This window comes from Pseudorca crassidens, chromosome 4 (assembly GCF_039906515.1).
Source record: "Pseudorca crassidens isolate mPseCra1 chromosome 4, mPseCra1.hap1, whole genome shotgun sequence".
Taxonomy (NCBI): domain Eukaryota; kingdom Metazoa; phylum Chordata; class Mammalia; order Artiodactyla; family Delphinidae; genus Pseudorca; species Pseudorca crassidens.
Genome location: NC_090299.1, coordinates 75,753,125 through 75,770,666, shown reverse-complemented (window position 1 = coordinate 75,770,666; position 17,542 = coordinate 75,753,125). Strand labels below are relative to the sequence as shown.

Below are 17,542 nucleotides of genomic sequence, written 5' to 3'. Positions count from 1 at the left end.
GAAACCATCAACAAAATGAAAAGACAACTTACGGATTGGAAAAAAAAAATTTGCAAACGATGGGACCTACAAGGGCTTAATTTCCATAATATACAAACAGCTCATACAACTCAACAACAAAAAAACAAACTACCCAATCAAAAAATGGGCAGAAGGGGCTTTCCTGGTGGCGCAGTGGTTGAGAGTCCGCCTGCCGATGCAGGGGACACGGGTTCGTGCCCCGGTCCAGGAAGATCCCACATGCCGCGGAGCGGCTAGGTCCGTGAGCCGTGGCCGCTGAGCCTGTGCATCCGGAGCCTGTGCTCCGCAACGGGAGAGGCCACAACAGTGAGAGGCCTGCGTACCGCAAAAAAAAAAAAAAGGACAGAAGACCTAAATTGACATTTCGCTGAAGAAGACATACAGATGGCCAATAAGCACATGAAAAACTGCTCAACATCGCTAATTACTAGAGAAATGCAAATCAAAACTACAATGAGGTACCATCTCACACTGTTAAGAATGGGCATTATTAAAAACTCTACAAGTAACAAATGCTGGAGAGAATGTGGAGAAAAGGGAACCCTCCTATACTGTTGGGGGAAATGTAAGTTGGTGCAGCCACTATGAAAAACAGTATGGAGGTTCCTCAGAAAACTAAAAATAGAATTACCATATGATCCAACAATCTCACTCCAGGCATATATCCAGACAAAACTCTAATTCAAAAAGATACATGCACCACTATGTTCATAGGAGCACTATTCACAATAGCCAAGACATGGAAACAACCTAAATGTCCATCAACAGATGAATGGATGAAGAAGATGTGGTACATATATACAATGGAATACAACGCAGCCATAAAAAAACCTGAAATAATGCCATTTGCAGCAACATGGATGCAAGTAGAGATTATCATACTAAGTGAAGTAAGTCAGAAAGAGAAAGACAAATACTATATGATATCACTTATACGTGGAATCTAAAAAAATGATACAAATGAACTTATTTACAAAACAGAAAGAGACTCACGGACATAGAAAACAAACTTTTGGTTACCAAATGGGAAAGTGGGAGGCAAGGGATAAATTAGGAACTTGGAATTAACAGATACACTACTATATGTAAAATAAATAACAAGGTCCTACTGTATAGCACAGGGAACTATATTCAATACCTTATAAAAACCTATAATGGAAAAGAATCTGAAAAAGAATATATATATATTCACTGAATCACTATGCTATACACTGAAACTAACACATCATTGTAAATCAACTATACTTCAATAAAAAATTAAAACAACATGATTATATTGAGCAGCATGCCCAGTGTAAAATTTTTTTTTAATATTTATTTTGGATGCCCTGGGTCTTAGCTGCAGTATGCAGACTTCTTAGTTGTGGCATGCAGGATCTAGTTCCTTGACCAGGGATCGAACCCAGGCCCCCTGCATTGGGAGCATGGAGTCTTACCCACTGGGCCACCAGGGAAGTCCCTGGTCAGTGTAAATTTACTCTTAAAATAATTTTTAAAAAGCTATCAGGGGGCTTCCCTCATGGCACAGTGGTTAAGAATCTGCCTGCCAATGCAGGGGACACGGGTTCGAGCCCTGGTCCGGGAAGATCCCACATGCCGCGGAGCAACTAAGCCCCTGCGCCACAACCACTGAGCCTGCGCTCTAGAGCCCGTGAGCCACAAATACTGAGCCCAGCTACTGAAGCCCACACACCTAGAGCCCGTGCTCCACAACAAGAGAAGCCACCAGAATGAGAAGCCCGCGCACGGCAACGAAGACCCAACACAGCCAAAAATAAATAAATACATTTATTAATTAAAAAAAAAAGCTATTGGAAAAAAATAAAAAACTATCAGAAAAAAGTTACTTTTTTGAATAGGTAATACACTCAAATGATTCAAAAGTCAAAAAGTATAAACGGGTGTAAACATGAAAATTTCCTCTTGTTTCTATCCTCCAGTCATCCAGTCTCTCTCCGTACTACACAGTTTGCTTATTCACAGGAAACAGAGGGGCAGTTTGTTTCTTATTATACTTCCAGAGATGTTTTCTGCACAAATGGTGGCAACCTATGCACAGTTTAAAATTTAAAAACCTTTTAACTGAAGAATAACATAAAGAATAATGCAGGGAATTCCCTTGTGGTCCAGTGGTTAGGACTCGGTGCTTTTACTGCTTGGGGCCCGGGTTCAATCCCTGGTCGGGGAGCTAAGATTCCACAAGCTGTGCAGTGCGGCCAAAAACAAAAAAAAAACCAAAAAGGAATGCACACCTCAATTAATTTTCATACACTGGACATATTTATGTTACCAGTACTGAGATCAAGAAACATCATTACCTGAACCCCTTGGCCCCCTCAATGTCCCTTCCAGTCACTACATCCCTCAAGAGTCCACTATTCTCATTTTTAACAGTATACTTTTGCTATATTTATATAAATAGGGCAACCTTGACTTTTAACAGCATGCATTACTTTTGCAGTCTATGTATACCTTACATAAATGGAATTATTCAGTAAGATTGTGCCTGGATTCTTTCTCTCAACATTATGTTTGTGAGATTCTTCCATATTGACAGATGTAGTTGTAATTTAGTCATTCTCACTGGTGCTTAATTAATATTCCATTGTTATACATACTATTTTTGCAACTTGCTTTTGTTTTGTTTTACAATATATCTCAGAGAAATTTTTGTATCCATATTTTGAGTGCCCTTATTCTTTCTTTGTGTAGTAGTATTCCATTATGTAAATAACAACTTTTTTTTTTACTTGTGCCCTAAGATAGACATTTAGCAACAACCTATATTTAAAAGTAATATGTGCTTCTAACAAAACAGGGACTAATTTCATAGGATCTCAGTACATTAGTAAAATATTTTCTAATGAAAAAATTATGTTTTAAAAATATCTTATCTTGGGGCTTCCCTGGTGGCGCAGTGGTTGAGAGTCCGCCTGCCGATGCAGGGGACACGGGTTCGTGCCCTGGTCCGGCAAGATCCCACGTGCTGCAGAGCGGCTGCGCCCGTGAGCCATGGCCGCTAAGCCTGCGCGTCCTGAGCCTTTGCTCCGCAACGGGAGAGGCCACAACAGTGAGAGGCCCGCGCACCACACACAAAAAAACCCAAAAAACTTATCTTCAAAAAATATATTGACTTATAATAATAAATGTATTTGCTTTATAGAGAAACCAGATTCCGTAAACCACCAAATGCCCCACAGGATGGGACTGTGAGGGCAGAGAAGCAGGTTGAATGACCCCCATGACCTGGGGGATGAGGGGCTGCAGGGAGTGGTGCAGAGCCAGAAGCACCAGTTAGTCCTTCTGACCCCACGACTGAACCATTATCCTGGACCAATCCCAAGGCCATTTGCTCTGCCTGCCAAGTCTAATGGTTTTCCAGCTTTTGCCATTGAAAAACTAGGAATAGAGAAATTTATTTAAGCTACCTCCAGCTAATGAAGAAAAGTAAAAATTCTTCATCTGTAGTTGAGTCATAAACATTTCAGCAAGAATGTAAGTATAATTTTCCCAGGTAACATTGATAACATATTCTAATCCTTTGATGTCCATGTGGGAAACAACTGAGTAATTTAATAGTGAGCTTATGCTTTAAGTGCAAAGAATTATTGTGGAATAAAATGTTCACATTTTATTTAGTTGTCACTTGCTCTTCAAGTACTTGCTCTTCAAATTCATTAACAATACATGTGTTTAAAAAAGTTTTTTGATATCATGCATTATAACAGCTTGATTAAAATTAACCAAGTGCATCTCATCTCCTATGTCTTTTACACATAAAGATAAGCCCTCAGGTCAAATACTTTTTCTCTTTCCAGTTCGTAGAAAAATGGTTTGTGATTTGGTCTGTTGGGGAGGCAGTTTCTCGCTCTAATGACAGCATGAGATTATCCGTTACATATCGTTTAAACATTCATGTTAAACATGCATATTTAACATTCATAGAGACAAGACCGGGGCCAATTTAGGGCAAAATCATGACGTTCACAAATTGAGGGGCTCCTAACCCTTGTTGGGGAAGAGATCAAGAAGCAGAGCACTGTGGTAAAGTGTGAACATCCCAATAGACACTCCTCTGTGTTTCTGAACTCTTAGATCATTATGGTAAATTCTTAGGAGTTGAACTGCTGTCAAAGGTAGGTGTATTTTAAATGTTGATGCATATTGAAAAATTATTTTTTAGAAAACTGGTAACAATTTATATATTTAATGAGTGTGTTTTTCTTACATCTCTGCCTACACTGCACATTGACAGCTTCCCTCCCTGTTTTTTTTTTCTTTACAGAGTCTGTAAAGTATGGTAGTTAAGAGCATAAGCTATGGCTTCAGAGTACCTAAATTAGAATCACGGCTCTGCTACTTTCTAGCTGTGTGACCTTGAGCAAATTACTTAATATCTCTGTGCCTCAGTTACATAATCTATAATACAAGGAGTGTAATAATATGTACTTTTGGGTTGTTGTACAGATTCAGTGAATTAATTTTTGTAAAGTGCTTAGCAATGAACCTGAATATCTCAGGTTGAGCCATTTGAAATTAATAAACGGTAAAAAAAAAAATCAGCAATTGCACAGGGTTCAGTGCAAGTGTTAATAAATGTAAGCTATTATTATCTTTGCACATCTGATAAATAATATGTATTTTTAATTTAATATAGGTGCTATCTAATTAAAGTAGGTTGGTACTGGACTCTGACTAGACAGTCAAACGAATGCCTCAGGAAAGGGAACTCTGAAATCAACCCAAAACTGTGAAAATTTAGGCTATGATAAAGGTAGCATTTCAAATCATAAGAAACAAGGATTTTTAAGTAAATGGTGCTGGGGCAACTGGCTGGCCACCTGAAGAAAAGCAAAGCTAAGTCTCCAGTTAATTCTATACACTGAAACAAATTCCAAATGGAGAACAGATGCAAACCTAAAGAGTTTAGCCTATAAATTATTAGAAGAAGACACTGGAAAAATTATTTAAAATCCCAGAATGGAAAAAGACATGTTACCTTGAATTCATAAAAAAGAACATTAAATTATCAAATATTTCTGCATGGTGGAGATTTCCCTGGTGGTCCAGTGGTTAAGACTCCATGCTTCCACTGCAGGGACCATGGGTTCAATCCCTGGTCACAGGACTAAGATCCCACATGTCATGTGGCACGGGCAAAAAAAAAAATTCTGCATGGAAAAAATACCTTAAACAAAGTAAAAGATCCCAGAAAAATACTAAAAACAGTTATGACAGACAAAATGCTAATTTCCTTTATATACAAAGGACTGTTACAAAACAATAAGAAAAATACCAATAGCATAAAAAGAAAAGAAATGGATGAAGGATGTGAAGAGGCAGTTCACAGAAAAAGCTTTTAAACATTGGAAGAGTTGCTCAACTTCATTCATCATTAAAGTAGTGCAAATAAAAACAAGATATCACATGACTTCCCTGGTGGTGCAGTGGTTAAGAATCCACCTGCCAGTGCAGGGGACACGGGTTTGACCCCTGGTTGGGGAAGATCCCATATGCCACGGAGCAACTAAGCCCGTGCCCCACAACTACTGAGCCTGTGCCCTGCAGCCTGCGAGCCACAATTTCTGAGCCCGCGTGCCCATGCTCTGCAACAAGAGAAGCCATGGCAATGAGAAGCCCAAGCCACTGCAATGAGAAGCTTGTGAACTACAATGAAGAGTAGCCCCCGGTCCTCACAACTAGAGAAAGCTGGCGTGCAGCAATGAAAACCCAATGAGGCCAAAACCAAACAAGATGTCACTTTTCACCTGTCTTATTGGCTAAGAGTTGTACTGCTTGATTCTTTTTATTGGTTGTATATTTATCTTTCAATAAAATAATAGTATTTCCAATAAAACAGTAGTTTAAGCCAATCTACAAGTTAAAAAATGATAACATATAACAGTGGATTTTGAAACCAGAAATCAAAGACAAATTTTCTCATTTATTCAAAGTTTACCTAAAATCTTGCTTTATTTCAACCCTTCTGAGATCCTTAGGTAAATGGACTCTTCCTACTATAATAAGTCCATGAGTATTACACAGAATATGCTTTAAGAGAGGCAAAGCACCCCCTCCATCAACTTTCTCCTCTTCCCTGTGCTGCCATCAGGAAGAAAGTTGGGGGCTTCCCTGGTGGCGCAGTGGTTGAGAGTCCGCCTGCCGATGTAGGGGACATGGGTTCGCGCCCCAGTCCGGGAAGATCCCACATGCTGCGGAGCGACTGGGCCCATGAGCCATGGCTGCTGAGCCTGCATGTCCGAAGCCTGTGCTCTGCAACGGGAGAGGCCACAACAGTGAGAGGCCCGCGTACCGCAAAAAAAAAAAAAAGAAGAAGAAAAGGAAGAAAAAAAGAAGAAGAAAGTTGGTATGGATTGTTCAAATTCTAGGACTTCAAAAAATTTTTTTTTGGCTGTGTTGGGTTTTCATAGCTGCGCATGGGCTTTCTTTAGTTGCAGTGAGGGGGGCTACTCTTCGTTGTGGTGCACGGGCTTCTCATTGTGGTGGCTTCTCTTGTTGCGGAGCACGGGCTCTAGGCGCACAGTCTTCAGTAGTTGTGGCATGCAGGCTTCAGTAGTTGTGGTGCAGGGGCTTAATTGCTCCGCGGCATGTGGGATCTTCCCGGCCCAGGGATCGAACCCGTGTCCCCTGCATTGGCAGGCAGATTCTTAACCATTGTGCCACCAGGGAAGTCCCTCTAGGACTCTTATTGGATCAAATTTACTAGCAATCAATGTACATTAAAACGTCACTCATAAAAAAAACAAAAAACAAAAAACACGTCACTCATTTTGGGTGTGGGAAGACTGAAACTCTTTCAGCATTCTCTTCTCTCCATGCTGCAGAACTGGAGGGTATCAGGGCCCATTCCTAGCTCAGTGTGTGTGTGTGTGTGTGTGTGTGTGTGTGTGTGTGTGTGTGTGTGTGTGTGTGCCCCAAGTTGCAAAATAGTGAGTGGACATAGGGCCTGCTTATCCCAATGCTACCCAAGGCCAGCTCTTGGGCTCTTCTCTCCCTTCAATCACTGACAGGCCAAGAGTCTGTTCTCCTTCCTGCTTCCCTTTTGCACAGACACACACAGTGCTCACTACCCCAGCAGCAGTTCAGGCCAGCTCAGCACTGGTAGTGAAAACAAGTACCTTCTATCTTGCTGCCTGCCTGCTTCTTTCTGGACACATTCTCTGTCTTGCTGGATGTGTCAGATTGGCTTTCGGTCCAAAGGTTCTTAGTTCTAACCAGACTGGCCAAAAAGGACTGATGCACGTGTTTCAGTTCAGATCACCCAAGTTCTCCTCATTGAGTTCCAGGTCCAAGCCCAGCCAGCAATGAAGGCACACCACCTACTCCTGGGAGTAAAGCATCAGTGCAACTTCCAGACCCTATATGCTAAATGGGGAGGGGACTTGCTTAGATGTGGCTGAATGATCAAGAGCAGCTGGCCTGCAGCTGAGGGGACTGAGGAACATAGAAGTGGACATGGATTTGATTTAACCCACTGCCAGGGCATAGCAGAGGCTCAATAAGTGTGGACTGAGGTGATGACTGAGGTTGGAAAGACAAAAGAAACACATAGTGACTACTGTTTTCACAATGTAAGGACATGTCATCAAATACTACATTATGAGACGCAGCCGAATTTATTAGGAGATTGTACTAGTTAGGATAGAGACTATGCTACTGCAACAAAAACATCCACAGATCTGACTGGAAGAGGATAGAAGTTTATTTCTCTCTGATATAACAACCATTTACTCTAGGCTACCAAGACAGCACTACTCTGTGTGATCATTTAGAATCAATGCTTCTTCCACCACTGCTTAGGGCTACAGTTCCCAAGTTGGCCCAAAGAGCCTCAGTGAGCTCACAGGAGCACCACGGGACGTGTCAGATTTTTGAGGAAAACACAGTAATCCTCAACATCTGATACACACCACATAAACTACTAGCTTGAGGTTCTTCACAGTTTCAACATCAGATAGCACTGCTTTCCTTTTGATGACATATTTCTGAATCTAGGTTTTTGGTGGTTGCCGTGATAAAAAGCAAGTCCTCTAAGAAAATCATTGTGGAACAGGGAATGGGGTAGTGGTGTCCAATCTGATTCCAAGGTTTGAGGAGTTGTGCAGTGCCCCATAGGTATACACATTCCATCATCAAGTGACTGCAGTTGTTTAAAGTAAAATTTTTTTCTTTCAATTTATGCATATTATTTGTTACAAACGTCTACTAAATGTTGGGAGACAATTCTCCATGGATCTCTCATTGTTTTGCATATGTTGTAAGCAAAAGCATTGACTGCCATTGATCCAGGCTATCTTTTTAAGGATGCTTGTATAACTAATAGGCTTGGAAGACAGAGATAGTGACTGTCTCTGGAACAAAGGGTGAGTGGGTCTACTTACTGTCTAGTATAATAGAAATAATGTTTCTCTTGGGCTTCCCTGGCGGTGCAGTGGTTGAGAATCTGCCTGCCAATGCAGGGGACACGGGTTCGAGCCCTGGTCTAGGAAGATCCCACATGCCGCGGAGCAACTAGGCCCGTGAGCCACAACTACTGAGCCTGTGCGTCTGGAGCCTGTGCTCCGCAACAAGAGAGACCACAACAGTGAGAGGCCCGCGCACCGCGATGAAGAGTGGCCCCTGCTCGCCGCAACTAGAGAAAGCCCACGCCCAAAAACGAAGACCCAACACAGCCAAAAATAAATAAATAAAAATTTTTTTAAAAAAAGAAATAACGTTTCCCTCTAGGGCAAAGATCAGGCAGGCTTACTACCCGTTACAAAAGATTCAGGTTGCCAAAGCTTGGTAACGAGAGACTCCGGTCACCTCTCCTGTAACGCTACCTGCTGCCTATGCAGGTGTCACACCACCCTCTTCACAGAGCCCCATAGGAACTGGGGCTCAGGAAACCAAAGCCAGTGCTGACACGCTGACTATTGCTCTTGCCATGAGTAATGCATTCCATTATCTCTGACCCAAGAGTCTCCTGTCTTCTGCCAACACCCATGAAATTGTGGCTGGCTAACTTGTTAGTTTACAAATAGGATAAAACCTCAGACTCTTTACAGTTCTTGACACTAAGTGGTTAGGACATAAGTACTTGTTAGGTTGTTTGGACAAAACTACTTAAAATACAGAACTATTCTTTCTTTTGCCCCAGGAGCACCATGATAAAATTACTGAGACACTAGGGGGATGCTATGAACTGGAAAGTTTGGGAACTTCTGGCTCAGTGCATTGTTCTCATCCACATGTTTAAACGTGAGACCTGTCACTTGCCAGCTGGCAGGGAGGGGAGAGGAGAAAGTCCAGGGAAGCAATTTTTTTAAAAAAGAAAACCAGGTATGAGTTACACACATCTCTCCTGCTCATGTTCCACTGGTGAACTTAGCCACAGGGCTACAGCCAGCTGCAAAGGAGGCTGGGAAGTGGAATCTCTACACAAGTGTCCCTATGCTTGGCCTAAAATCTATGTCTATGGAAGAGGGGGAGATGGATTTTGGCAGACAACTAGCATTCTACACCACAGAAATATTTCCCTATGGCTAGCATTGCTTGAAATAGTGCAGGGTGAGATGTGTAAACAATCTTTTAATATCTTTACTGTGAGATGGCTCTGTATGGCTTTTATCTGAGAGGCATTTGCCTTGGTAACCTCTGCAGATTTCTTCCTTCCTTAGCCTCTCTTGGCACTCTACCCTAACCCTTACTTTCAGGAGCTCGCTAATGAGAATCTTTTCATTAGCAGACTCTGGGATGCTCTGCTTCTGGTCCTGGGTGGAAGGTCCTAGGATCAGCAATGTGTATGGCTGGGCTTGGAGCTCTTGGTGAAGGGGGAGCAGTGAGTAGGGAAAGGATACTGGACTCGTGTTTATGGCATGGTGGAGTAACCACATTTTGCACTGGTCAGGCAGGGTAGATCCAGGCTTTTATGTGCCTGAAGCTTATACAATTTGGGAGCCTTCTTTAAAAAAAAACTAATACAAAATTATGAATACAAAATTAACTATGTATCAAGAACACAAAATAAATATTTATTTAGAATGAGGAGAGAAATCATAGTAATTGTCAAAAAATACACAAAATTAATCTGAAATTAAGGTATATAGAAGAGCAATTTAAAATTGCTTCTTGTATTGATCTCCATAATTATGTAATCAAATTATTTTTATATTACTTACATTGACTTATTAATGGAATGTGTATGGGACTTTTGATACAGGAACCCTTGCTTCTTCAGGCCATTTTCCTGTGTCTATGGTAATGTTGTGTTTGTTTTCATCAACTGATAGACTTTGTCAGCACAAGAAGCACCCGGTAGGCTAAGAGGTAATCTGATTTGATCTGATGCATAAAACATGAGTCTTCATACACAGATGTGCTTGTCATTGACAATACTGCTACAGGTACATGCCCTATAAACCTAGGAATTGTGATCAATTCTATTTTGCAAGATTTCCATCAAAAAAGAAACAATATATGATGCATTAATAATTGTGTACATTGTACCATCAAGTATATTTCTGAAGTAGCAAACTTTTAAGTAAGTTTCAATGAGAACTGAGCCTTCCACTTACAACTGTACACATCTAATGATTGGAAGAACTTCCTGAAGACTAGCTTTTGGTCCCCTACTTTCCAAACCTTATTTCTCCTCCATTACTTACATCTATTTCTGGTGTTGGGTACCTTGGGACATGTTCATACCACTATTTTGCCCTTGGCTCTGCACTTTTATGTTATGGTGCCCGATGAGTTGGCATGGGAGGGTCAGGAGTATTCTTAGAAGCCATTTCTATACCAGGAGGCCTGTGATAACATGACCAAACCTGGAAGTGACTACAAATCACAGATATATATGCCAGTCAGTCCAAACTTCATGTATCCTCAACTCAACTTCTCTTTAGCCAGTTACCAAAAATGCCTACTGCCACACATCACTGTTCAGTAGGAGAAGACTGATGATGAGAAAGTCGGAGAGGAAAGACACAGTCGTCTTAAACCGTTGCTGTTAAAATATCCTTATTTCCCAAACTTTATAAAGACGTGAGACCATTGGAATACATTGTTAGGGCTGCTCAATGGGCCTTGGATGGGGCATGTACAAGTGAAGCTTAACCTCCATGAGCTTCCCCTGGCTAGAGGTTGTAAGTGACCCTGAGGAGATCCATCTTAAAACAAATGCAATATCCTCAAAAACCAACTGTTATTTTGCAGTACTTTATAACTTACAGAGCTTTCATACTCATCACTATAGTTGATCCTCAGAGCAGCCTTTAGGTTGCCAGAGCTGATACCAAAACTTTGGGAAGTAAAATGTTTTGCTCCAGCAAGTGAAACCTCCTAGACTCAAGAGTGAGGTCTTCTTTTTTTTTGTACGCAGGCCTCTCACTGTTGTGGCCTCTCCCGTTGCGGAGCACAGGCTCCAGACGCGCAGGCTCAGCGGCCGTGGCTCACGGGCCCAGCCGTTCCATGGCATGTGGGATCTTCCTGGACCGGGGCACGAACCCGTGTCCCCTGCATCGGCAGGTGGACTCTCAACCACTGAGCCACCAGGGAAGCCCAACAGTGAGGTCTTTTAACTTCAGAATTCATGGCTTTCTACTGTATCATTAGAGAGAAGACTCATACAAGACATTTTTGCATGACATATATTAACTGCTCAATAAATATTCATGAGACAAATGAAAGAAAAGAAAGAAGTCAAGCAGGAGCCAGGAATCCTTTAAGGGGCCAAAGAAAGACAATCCGTCAGTAGGAAGGAAAACGGGCCAGAATCCCACCTTTCCAGCTGGGACAGACACTTTCCCTACATTTCTTACAGATGTCAACCTGTTTTCCATGCTCCACGGTCCAGGCCAGTATATGGAACAAAACACAGATGATGACTCTGTAAGAGGGCTCTGGGTCCACATGCCCTCATAAAGCAGTTTCTATTTTTCTGGGTAACAGGTGGGGAGAGGGTTGGGTTTTTCTCTGTGGGTGGGGTGGGGCAATGGGGAGAAGATGGATGAGCCTTAATTAGGGTTAATTGTAGCTTTGGTAAATAAATAATGAAAATACGCCCAGGTAGATTTTTGATGAATGTGTCATTCACCAGTTCAATGCCTGTTGCTTAATTTTAGTTGTTAAACGAGAGGAGGCAGGAAAGGAAATCTGCACTTTGAATTTAAAGAGCAGCTGGCTTGATCTTTATTTCAGATGTAGTGAGATCAGTGATATGCTCTGTGCTTCTCTTCTGCTTTGTCAGGCCTCAGACAAGAGGAGGCTTTTAATGCTGAATTCCAACACCTTAAAAGCAGACAAAGGGATGGAAACTTAGGAAAGTTGATTCAACATGGCCCAGGCCTTTCAGGAATCTCATGGGTCTCTGGAATTTCTGACAGCCCAGTTTCTACCCTTTAGTATGAGGGCAGAGAAGGGCTTATTTAAAACTGGGGCCCAGGGCTTTCCTGGTGGTGCAGTGGTTAACAATCCGCCTGCCAATGCAGGGGACACGGGTTCGAGCCCTGGTCCGGGAAGATCCCACATGCCGTGGAGCAACTAAGCCACAACTACTGAGCCCATGCGCCACAACTACTGAAGCCTGCATGCCTAGAGCCCATGCTCCGCAACAAGAGAAGCCACCGCAATGAGAAGCCCGCGCACCTCAACGAAGAGTAGCCCCCGCTCACCACAACTAGAGAAAACCCGCGCACAGCAACGAAGACCCAACGCCACCAAAAATAAAATAAATAAATTTATATTAAAAAAAACAAAACCGGAGCCCAGTAATTTGGAGAGTTAAATGGTCAGGATAAGGAGGTCTGAGCCAAGGAGGTGAGGTCTGTTCACAACCAATTCCATCTATGTTTAAAACCTTCCATGCACCCTTTGAGAGCTCAGCTGGTAGAGCGGAGGACTATAGACCTGACATGTGTGGATATCCATCTATGTTTAAACCTTCAAAGGCTTCCTTACTTCCCTTAGAATAAAAGCCAGACTCCTTACTGTAGCCCAGCAGGACTTGCATGTCCTGGTCTCTTATCTCTCTTCCACTCCCCGTCCTCCAGCCACACTGGTGACCCTTCTGGTCCTCACACATGCCACCCCCTTCCTTTCTTGTAGCCTTTGCATATGCTGCTCCTCTGGCTTTTCACAGATTCAGCTTCTTCTTATGTTTCAGGTCTCAGCTTACGGTCGCTTTCTCAGTGTGGCCTCCTCTAACCATCTCATGTAAAGTAGCAGCATAACCTCTGCTCCTGCCACTTTTACCTGCCATCAATCTCACTGTTTCCTCCCTAGTACGTCTTAGTTTATAACGTTCTTATTTATTTAGTTGTTTCCTTACTTAGCTTCTGCTTCCTCCACTAGACCGTAGACTCCATGAAGGCAGAGGAATTATTTCTCTCATTCACCAGCATATACCAGCTCCTAAGACAGTACCCAGCCCGTGGGAGGTGCTCAACACATATTTGGTGAGCAAAGACTGAAAGAATTGTTTCCCTTCAGGGCACTAGCTGCTGTATTGGTAGAAGGTTCATCTTAGCTCTCAGAGTGGTTTTCAAACTCTCAACATGTTTTGTTGCCTTCCTGCCCTGGGCTAAGCCTTTCATCCATCCAAAGACCAAACAAAGTCTTGACTCGGGTCTCTCTGAGGTCTCTCCCCTGGTACACTGAGCACTCTAAGGGAGCAGATGTTTTCTCAGTGGGTGAAACAACCTGTTTCTCAAGGGTGTGCCCTCTCCCAGTCAGACAGGATGTGCCCTCAGAGCTTGCCAGGGCACGCTTCTCTAGAAATGCAGGCACTGCTCAAGCTCAACTGAGCCGCCGGAGCGTGGCAGCCAGGAGCGTCCACAGGAGACGACCAGCAAGCTCAGGAGAGATGCACATGGAAAAATAAAACTCTTAACTTGGGAGCCAACCTGGGGCTGGAAAGTCCACTTTGAAAGAAATCCCAACAAGAGCCAAGAGAGTTGGAAAAAACAGGAAAACTCCCATCGACACATACATTTTCACTGGAGCCATTCCATCTGTGTTTGTTTCTCCAGGGCCTTGCCGTGAGGACCTTACTTGCATTGACCATCAAAAACATTCAGTTCAGGGACTTGCCTGGCAGTGTGGTGGTTAAGACTCCGCGCTCCCACTGCAGGGGCGGCAGGTTCCATCCCTGGTGGGGAATTAGATCCCACGAGCTGTGCAGCAGAAAAAAAAAAAAGAACATTCAGTTCAGGGTGAAAAGGGAGAGGAGAGTAGAATGAAGATAACAAGGCCACGGGCAAGGGAGAAGGGCTGCTGTGGAAACACTTCCTGGCTCTAGAGGGTGATGATCTCCAGAGTTTTCCTGGGGTCTCCTTTGGACCCCTCCTCCCGGAGAGGAGGGAGTATGTTACAACAGGGAGAGCCTTGGCCTGATGGCCAGCAGCCCTGGGTTCTGCTGCTCTCAACTGTGCTCCTCGCTTTGCTGAGTGACCTTGAACAAGCCACTTCACCTTGAAACGTGGGTTCTTCTTCTATTAAATGAGAAATTGAACTTTTTTTTTTATTGAGGTATAGTCGATTTACAATATTATAGACGTTTCAGGTGTATAACATAGTGATTCACAATTTTTAAAGATTATACTCCATTTATAGTTATTATAAAATATTGGCTATATTACCTGTGTTGTACTATATATATCCTTGTAGCTTATTTTATACCTAGTAGTTTGTACCTCTTACTCCCCACCCCTGTCTTATCCCCTCCCCCATCCCATTCCCTCTCCCCACTGGTAACCACTAGTTTGTTTTCTATATCTGTGAGTCTGCTTCTTTTTTGCTATATTCACTAGTTTTTTTTGTTTTTAGCTTCCACATACAGTATTTGTCTTTTTCTGTCTGACTTAGAATTTGAACTTTTAAAAAAACATGGTAAAATATATGTAACATAAAATTTATCACTTTCATCATTTTGAAGTGTATATAGTTCAGTGGCATTAAATATAATCACATTGTTGTGCAACCATCACCATCCATCTCTAGAACTTTTTCATCTTCCCAATTGAAATTTCATACCTGTTAAACAGAAACTCCTCATTCCTCCCTCTCCCCTACCCTGACACTCACCATTCTACTTTCTGTCTCTATGAATTTGCCTATTCTAGGTACCTCATATAAGTGGAATCATACAGTATTTGTTCTTTTGTGACTGACTTATTTCACTCACCATAATGTCTTTAAGGTTTATCTATGTTCAAGGTTCACATGTTGTAGCATGCGGCAGAATTTTAAGTCTGAACACTATTCCATCGTATGTATATACCACATTTTGTTTACCCATTTATCCATTGATTGGTTTGCTTCCGCCTTTTGCCTATTGTGAATAATGTTACTTTGAACATGGGTGTGCAAGTATTTGTTTGAGTCCCTTCTTTCACTTCTTTTGGCTATGTACCCAGAAATGGAATTGCTGGATCATACGATAATTCTATGTTTAATTCCTTGAGGAACCACCAAATTGTTTTCCATAGTGGCTGCACCATTTTACATTCCCATCAGCAATGCACAAGGGTGCCAATAAAACATTGAACTTTTATTAGTCAGAGAATCCATTTTTCAGAAGAAATGTTCCAGGATGCTCTATATGCAAAAGACATTTAGAGTGGAGTGCTCCAAAGCAGTGGGGGCGAGGAGTCCAGTAACCCCAAGAGTGTCTCTATGGAACAAAATGAAAACTGGATAAGACGTTCTCTAAGGCAGGGGTCGCCAACACCTCGGGCCGCCACAGACCGGTACCTGTTAGGAGGTGATGGCAGGCAAGTGAGCGAAGCTTCATCTGCGGCTCCCCATGGCTCCCTATCGTTTGCATTACTGCCTGAACCACCCCCCCTTCCCCACCCCTGGCTGTGGAAAAATTGTCTTCCATGCAACTGGTGCCCGAAAAGGTTGGGGACCGCTGCTCTAAGGCTCCTTCACGTGTCAAGCATCAATGAGTCTACATTCACGTGACATACTGAGCAGCCAATAGGCATAAGGCATATTTGATTTACTTATACATTACCTGTTCCACAAAGGATTTGAGAAGATTTGCAAAAACCTATACAATAGAAAAGGATAAAATACATAGTCAGGAGTATCAGGGCAGAGAAAGGTGGGAGGGATACCTTTAAGATATATGAGCAGACACTGCCTCTGTCCATGGGCTCTCTCAATCTGAGCACTGTAGGTGAAGGAATGTCAGAAATCCAGAGCAAGATTGCTCTATGAACATGTGGAAGCTCCAGAGGCGAAGGAAGACAAGACTGTTTATATTATACATTACTTCACCCAAAGCCACATCGCAAGACTCAAAGAATGAAGAAAGAATCTAGTTGGGGCCTAACAAAAGCATGCTGAGGAAGCAGAGTTAGTGCTTCTAAGAATGCACCTAAGTCATAAGCCCGAGGTTTACATCCTAGCTCCACTACCTGCTAACCCAGGGCACAATACTTGACCTCTTTAAGCCTCCATTTTCCCATCTATAAATGAGGGTGATGCTAAGAATTGCTGTGAGGATTAAGTGAGACAATGCAAGTCCAGGGCCTAGTAGAGTAAGCTATCAGTACATGGTAGCTGGAATTATACTCCGGAGGGTCCCATACCATGTCTTTCTTGTTCATCCCTCTCTCCCCAGCACTTAACAGAGTGCTGGTCTTAGTACGTACTGAATGGATGCTTGCAGACTTGATTTGATATAGATGCTTTTCCTGTTTGACATGCCACACTCCCACATTGATGGGTGACAGGGTCACAAAGCATGAGGTCAGGCTAGTTAAAGGCGTTGTCCACTAGGTAACACCGAGACTAAATGCTCATGGAGTTTGATGAAATTCATGCTATGGAATGTATATGACCCAGGTCAAGGGCCTCTACTGTGCTCTCCCTCATGCCCTCCCTCTTCAAAGGAATGTGTTTTGTTTATTCTAGTGAAAGATGTAAAATGATAAATTGGATAATAAATTAGGACAGGAGAGATATCAGCCCTGCAAACTTCATTTCAGTTCAAACTTCTACTATTTATTGAATGTTTAACATTTAAGGCTCTTCATTGGGCACTGTTGGAAATTTGAAGATTAGCAAGAAAACACCTCTTCTCTCAAAGCATATACTTTCTAATAAATGGGTAGCATATAGATATGCTACTATGAGAAAAATGCCATAAAGATGATCAAATGAACAATATGGGAAATGAAAGAAGGCAGAAATTACATTCAGCTCTAATTATCTGGCTATGTTTCTCAAGAGAGGTACCCTTCCAGATGGTCTTTGCATTTGGTACCATGGGGTAGGGGAGGAAAGTAGATTAGAGGCAGGGGGAATGAGAGGAACAAAGTATAGCGTGCTTGGCAATCAGTGAGTCATCTATTTTAGGTGGATCATATAATACACGTAGAAGAATAAGTCTAGAAAGAGGGCTTTGAGGGCCTTGAGGTTCAGATGAAGATTTATAGGGAATGGAGAGCAACTGAGAGATTTTGAGCAGGGAAGTCATGTGATCAGACTGGTAATGGGGAAAATTAAACTA

General features: G+C 42.5%; 1 long non-coding RNA gene across 15 annotated transcripts in view; it reads right to left on the bottom strand.

The window, feature by feature from the left end:
- Positions 1-17,542, bottom strand: part of LOC137223755 (uncharacterized) — a 241,897-nt gene that overhangs the window by 111,583 nt on the left and 112,772 nt on the right. For 14 of the 15 annotated variants that reach the window (XR_010943044.1, XR_010943036.1, XR_010943051.1 and 11 more), the window contains one exon: positions 11,470-14,195. This is a non-coding gene — a long non-coding RNA (uncharacterized lncRNA). Of the gene's footprint in view, positions 1-11,469; positions 14,196-17,542 lie in introns of those variants that run through there. The other variant, XR_010943037.1, reaches the window with a different exon arrangement.